The 6,236-nt window shown below is 37.1% G+C and overlaps 1 pseudogene; it reads left to right on the top strand.

The window, feature by feature from the left end:
* Window positions 1–834: 834 nt before the first annotated feature.
* Window positions 835–2,292, top strand: LOC131519774 (nucleosome assembly protein 1-like 1; annotated as a pseudogene).
* Window positions 2,293–6,236: the final 3,944 nt, after the last annotated feature.

The following is a 6,236-nucleotide window of genomic DNA, read 5'->3' on the forward strand; positions in this document are numbered from 1 at the left end:
ATAGAAAAAACTGTGTGTGAGCAAGAGGGGGTATGTGGGAACTCTCCATATTATCTCCTCAATTTTTCTAGAATTCTAGAACTGTTCTAAAAAATAAGTGCAAAAAATACCTTGTTCCAAATTTGTTTCTCTTATACTGTTTCTTATTTCAAGTAAATCGTACCACCTATTCAATTGCACAAAGTAGAAAATTAGGCATTACTCTTAACACCCCCCCCTCATGTTTTGATGCACTTTGCTTCCCAAATATCTTATAAATCCACCTTCTCTCCATGTCCACCTCCTGTGATATAATAACAAACTGTGGCCATGCTAAGATGCCAGGATAACTTAAAGAGCCTCTGCCTGCCTCCACCTTGCAACTTCTGTCCTCTCTTGTGCAGTGGCTACAGAGTAATCTTTTCAAAATGCAAATCCTGTCATTCTCTCCACTCAAAATAATTTAATGATGCTCTAGTTACCTGGATAAATGCAACAATTACACACATCTCTGCATGCTCTGGCCCCAACCTACCTCTCAGCTCACCTCTTACTATACAATCTTGATTTTCATTTAGCCATACTGATTTCCTTATAGGTTTGCACTCTTTAATCTCTCTCCCACTGTAGGAACATTGCGTATGTTGTTGACTCCAATATGAGTTGTTGTTTTTTTCTCTGTCATTTCCCTTGGTTGTTTGTTTGTTTGTTTGTTTGTTTGTTTCAGGCTTTTATTTAAATTCTAATTAGTTGATTTTTTAGAGCTGTCTGCTCCCGCTGACCTGAATCACTGACTGCACAGCTCCGGTAGCCTGGGTCCCCATGTTAGCCAACAATATTTGGAGTTCTTACAACATGGCAGACATTGACACAAAAAACAGTCTGAACTTGATCAAGATCTGGATGATGTTGAAGAAATAGAAGAAGAAACTGGCAAAGAAACAAAAATCAAAGCACGCCAGCTGACTGTTCAGATGATGCAAAATCCTCATATTATTGTAACCCTTGAAATAAGACTTGATGGTCTGATAGAAACACCAGCAGGATACATTGAGAACTTGCCTAGGGTAGTTAAAAGACGAGTGAATACTCTCAAAAACAGTAAGTTAGGTGTGCAAAAATAGAAGCCAAGTTCTATGAGGAAGTTGATGGTCTTGAAAGGAAGTATGCTGTGCTCTGCCGGCCTCTATTTGATAGTGATTTGAGATCATTAATGCAACTTATGAACCTATGGAAGAATGTGAATAGAAACTGGATGAGGAAAATGAAATTTTGTAGAAGCTGAAAGGAAAGCCAAGAATAAAGATGAGAAAAAGGATGAAGAAAAAGAAGACTCCAAGATAATTCCTGAATTCTGGTTGACTATTTTTAAGAATGTTGACTTGTTCAATGATATGGTTCAGGAATATGATGAACCTATTCTGAAGCACTTGAAAGATATTAAAGTGAAGTTCTCAGATACTGACCAGCCCCTGACGTTTGTCTGAGAATTTCACTTTGAACCAAATGAACACTTCACAAGTAGAAGTGTTCATAAAGACATATACGATGAAATCAGAAGCAGATGATTCTGATCCCTTTTCTTTTGATAGACCAGAAATTATGGGTTGTACAGGGTGCCAGACAGATTGGGAAAATGGAAAGAATGTCACTTTGAAAACCATTAAGACAAAACAGAGGGACAAATGGGTGGCTCAGTTGGTTAGGTGACCAATTCTAATTAAGAGTTGCCCGGCTCCGAATGTAGTCTCACGGACATGGAATCAAGCCCTATGTTGGGCTCTGTGCTGACAGTGTGGAGCCTGCTTGGGTTCTCTGTCTCTCTATCTCTCTCTCTGCCCCTTCTCCACTTGTTCTCTTTCTCTCTCTCAAAATAAATAAAGATTTAACAAAAGAAGCAGAAACACAAGGGACATGGGAAAGTTTGTACTATGACCAAAAGAATTTCCAATGACTAATTTTTTTGCCCCTCCCTAAAATTCCCAAGTGGAGCTCTGGATGATGATGATGAAGCTATCCTTGCCATAGACCTTGAAATTGGTCAATTTTTACATGAGCGTATAATCCCAAAACTAATGTTATACTTCACCGAAGAAGCCATTGAAGATGATGATGATGATTATGATGAAGAAGATGAAGAAGCAGATAAGGAAGGGGAAAGAGAAGGAAATGAGGAAAATGATCCAGACTATGACTCAAAGAAAGATCAAAACCCAGCAGAGTAGAAGCAGCAGCGAAGTAGTAAGTATATGGCCTTCAGGATAACCGGCACTGGTCTACCTTCTGCTTCCCTGGGAGGGATGAATTTACATCATGTGATAAGCCTATTTGAAACTTTTTGTTGTTATTGTTTGTTTGCTAGTTTTTGTTTTTGTGGCCTAAAATAAAAAATTTCAAATGTAATTTTAGTTCTCACACACACACACACAAAATTCTAGTTAGCTAACTTATAATGTAACATTAGTTTTAGGAGAATTTAGTGATTCATCACTTAACATATAACACCCAGTGTTCATCCCAACAAGTGCTCACCTTAATGCCCATCACCCATTTAGCCCATTCCCCCACCCAACACCTCTCCAGCAACCCTCAGTTTTTCTCTATAAGTCTGAGTCTATTTTATGGTTTGTTTCTCTCTCTTTTTTCCTTTCCCCTGTGTTCATTTTTTTTGTTGTTTCTAAAACTCCACATGAGTGAAATCATATGGTATTTGTCTTTCTCTGACCTACTTATTTCACTTAGCAAAATACACTCAGCTCCACCCATGTCATTACAAATGCCATTTCCCTTATTAAATGTTCTGTCTGCATGCTATTTGTTTGGGAACCATAGACTGCCTTAGTTGACATGGTACAATTTTCCAATCGTCCACTTTAGTATTGTTTATGCTTCCTTGTGGCATTTGTCTCCATTTCTACTTTAAATTAGTTTTATGTGTTTATTTAAATATTTCCTGGCTCCCCCTCTAGTCTAAAAGCTCCACAAGAATGGAGCTCTTCAATTTTTTCCTTACTATTCTACCTTCATTATTTGCTATTATCTGGCATAGAGTAAAAACAGTACATATACTAATGAATGAATAAAATAATGAACATGTAAATGAAAGATTAAGTGAGTTTTCCAATGTGTTCTAAGAAAAAAAAATCATAGTATTGGAGAAAGGAAGAACGGTAAACTGTAAGACAGAGGATCTAGAACAAGTTTAATCACAAACAGAATCCCTTGTTTATTATTTTCCTATAGGATATAAAGCAGCCATTTAGGTAACATCTATTTTTTTTTTCCTTCTAAACTGTAACTCATTTCAAGGTATGTTGCCATTCAATGAAGTCTGCTCTAGCGGTTCAGTCTTTTGTTGCTGTGGGTTAAAGAATTGTGCAGGCAATGACAGTGCAGCTTTTGCAGCAGAGCAAATGAAGACAGAGTGTTCAAACTCTTCTTACTGCAATCAGTCAGGGAAAGAATCTGGGGCCTGGATAGAATGGAGGGGGGTGAGGATAAACATGTGATACAGACAAGTAGCATACAAAGCAACAACAAAGGACTAGTCCCCAGTTAAGACCTCTCTTTCCCAAAACTACTAAAAGAAGGTAAACATTATGGGAATGGTTATATTTGGATAACATAAGTTAGAGTCGTCAACAATTTTTGCTGAAAATAAGCAACTCACTTTTTCTCGTTCTTAGCTAATAATCTTCCCCTTTAGCTTACTCAGAGAACAGAAGCACAATTTTGTGGCTTTTGAGATGCAGGAAGCCTTTAGGGAATGGAGTTAGTGGGTAACAGGCAATTATAGGTGAGGTGGATTTGAAATGTGTTGGAAATAAAGGCTAAGCAGTCCTACAATTATGTATAGAGAGTTGTCTGTGTACCCTTGCTACTGTTTATTTACTGTTTTAAAAATATGCAATAAGCCCTTTTTAGCAGCATGGTATTAAAAGAAGGTAATTTTTAAAACTTTTTTTATGTTTATTTATTATTTTTGAGAGAGACAGAGCGCAAGTGGGGGGAGGACGAGGAGAGAGAGGGAGACACAGAATTCAAAGCAGACTCCAGGCTCTGAGCTGTCAGAAACTGCGAGATCATGACCTGAGCTGAAGTCAGTCACTTACCCGACTGAGCCACCCAGGTGACCCCCCAAAAAGGTAAATTCTTTTTTTTTTTACATTTTATTTATTTTTGAGAGAGAGAGACAGACAGACAGAGCACAAGTGGGGGAGAGGCAGAGAGAGAGGGAGACATAGAATTCAAAGCAGGCTCCAGGCTCTGAGCTGTCAGCACAGAGCCCAACGTGGGGTCGAACTCACAAACCGTGAGATAATGACCTGAGCTGAAGTTGGACACTTAACTGACTGAGCCACCCAGGCACTCCCAAAAAGGTAAATTCTTAATGACAAATTAAACACTGAATTTTTGTGCATCAAGAAAGTTAATGATAAATGTGTAACTTGCACTAAATGGTTATCTTTACCATTTACCCTCAAGGTCATAGTTACGTCATTGACCGTATTAAGAGCAGAACATAAAATTCAGCTAATGGAGAAGGGCCATCTACTTCAATGGCCATTTCTATATTAAGCAGATATTAAATATGTAACAACACACGCAGTGGCAAAAGTTGTGTTTATATATTGCTCTATGAAGCAGGATGTTTTGTTCCAAACAAATGAAAATGACTGTTTTTATTCTAAGGGTTTTTTTTGCACACATATGAGGAATGAAGTGATAGCTATTGGCTCCATTCACAGATTTTTCTGAATTAGTTAAATGGTATTAGTTTTAGGGGCGCCTGGGTGGCGCAGTCGGTTAAGCGTCCGACTTCAGCCAGGTCACGATCTCGCGGTCCGTGAGTTCGAGCCCCGCGTCAGGCTCTGGGCTGATGGCTTGGAGCCTGGAGCCTGTTTCTGATTCTGTGTCTCCCTCTCTCTCTGCCCCTCCCTGTTCATGCTCTGTCTCTCTCTGTCCCAAAAATAAATAAAAAACGTTGAAAAAAAAATTAAAAAAAAAATGGTATTAGTTTTATATCAATCAAGAAATGTTTCAAACAATAAATTCATTAATCAGGCTCTAAGAGTTGAATGTATCTCATCCAATTAGGAAGCTCATTCTGTCAAAGATGAAATATATAACATTAACATTATTATAAATGCATATATACAGTTAGAAAAAAAATAACCCTGAAAATATTTCAATTTTTAAGTAACTAAATTAAATAGGGTCACAAGACTGTCAGAAATGCATGCAAACACACATAATACTCTATAAAAATAAAATAAGAGTAAGGATTTTATGATAAATATTGATTATTGAGCTCCCTTCACTAATGACTTAAAAATCAGGCTAGAAGTAAAAAAGCAAGTAATTAAGGAACAATGTACAAAAGCGACAATGTCTGATAGAGAAACAGCAGGAATCTTATTAAAAAGAATAGACCAGGAAATTGAACCAAGAAAAGGATTTACAGATACTGAAAAATCTATTGATATATTTTCCTACTTGTAACTTTGACAAAGCATGGTTATATATGACCAAAAAAGGGTTCCATCTATTTAGTTGTATGTCTAGGCATAACAATTTGTCTCCTGCCTGTATTTAACCAGCTGACATGAGTGTTTCAGTGATCAAAAGAGCCCAGAGATTAAGGTACTTTTTTTGGTACAACTCCTAACTCTTGGAATGACTTCATGATAATAGCTGAAATGATATTTGTTTTAAAACACAGCCTTAATGCCTGGGCCTTTCCTACATTACTACTAAACTAGTAGTTAAAGACAATATATGTGATATAAGACAGATTATACTGTAAGCATAATTTGGGAAAGACTAATAGAAATATGGTAAATTTTTCTAGGTTGCTTTGAACAGAATGTTTTTTTAATTGTCCAGCATTATATATTTATATATATGTGCATGTATATACACACATATATAAAGAAATATTCTCTTAATGAGCTAAATCAGAAATGAAGTGTGATTTAAAGTAAAAACCTACGTAAGTTCAAATGGGCAAGGTTATTTTGTGTTAACACAAATCTTCAAATATCTGAGGCCTAACACAACAGAATTTCATATTTTGCTCCCGTTACCTGTCTGAATCAGGGGAGTAGTGGGGCTGTGCACATCACAGTCTTTCAGTTACTCAGGTTAATAAAGACTCCTCCTTGACTCGTGCATCCCGTAAAGGAAAAAAAATAGCAAATCATCCACTGACTCTTCAAGATGCCAGAGCTATACTTTCACCACTTCAGTCACATTTT

This window comes from Neofelis nebulosa, chromosome 8 (genome assembly GCF_028018385.1).
Source record: "Neofelis nebulosa isolate mNeoNeb1 chromosome 8, mNeoNeb1.pri, whole genome shotgun sequence".
NCBI classification, from domain to species: Eukaryota; Metazoa; Chordata; class Mammalia; order Carnivora; family Felidae; genus Neofelis; species Neofelis nebulosa.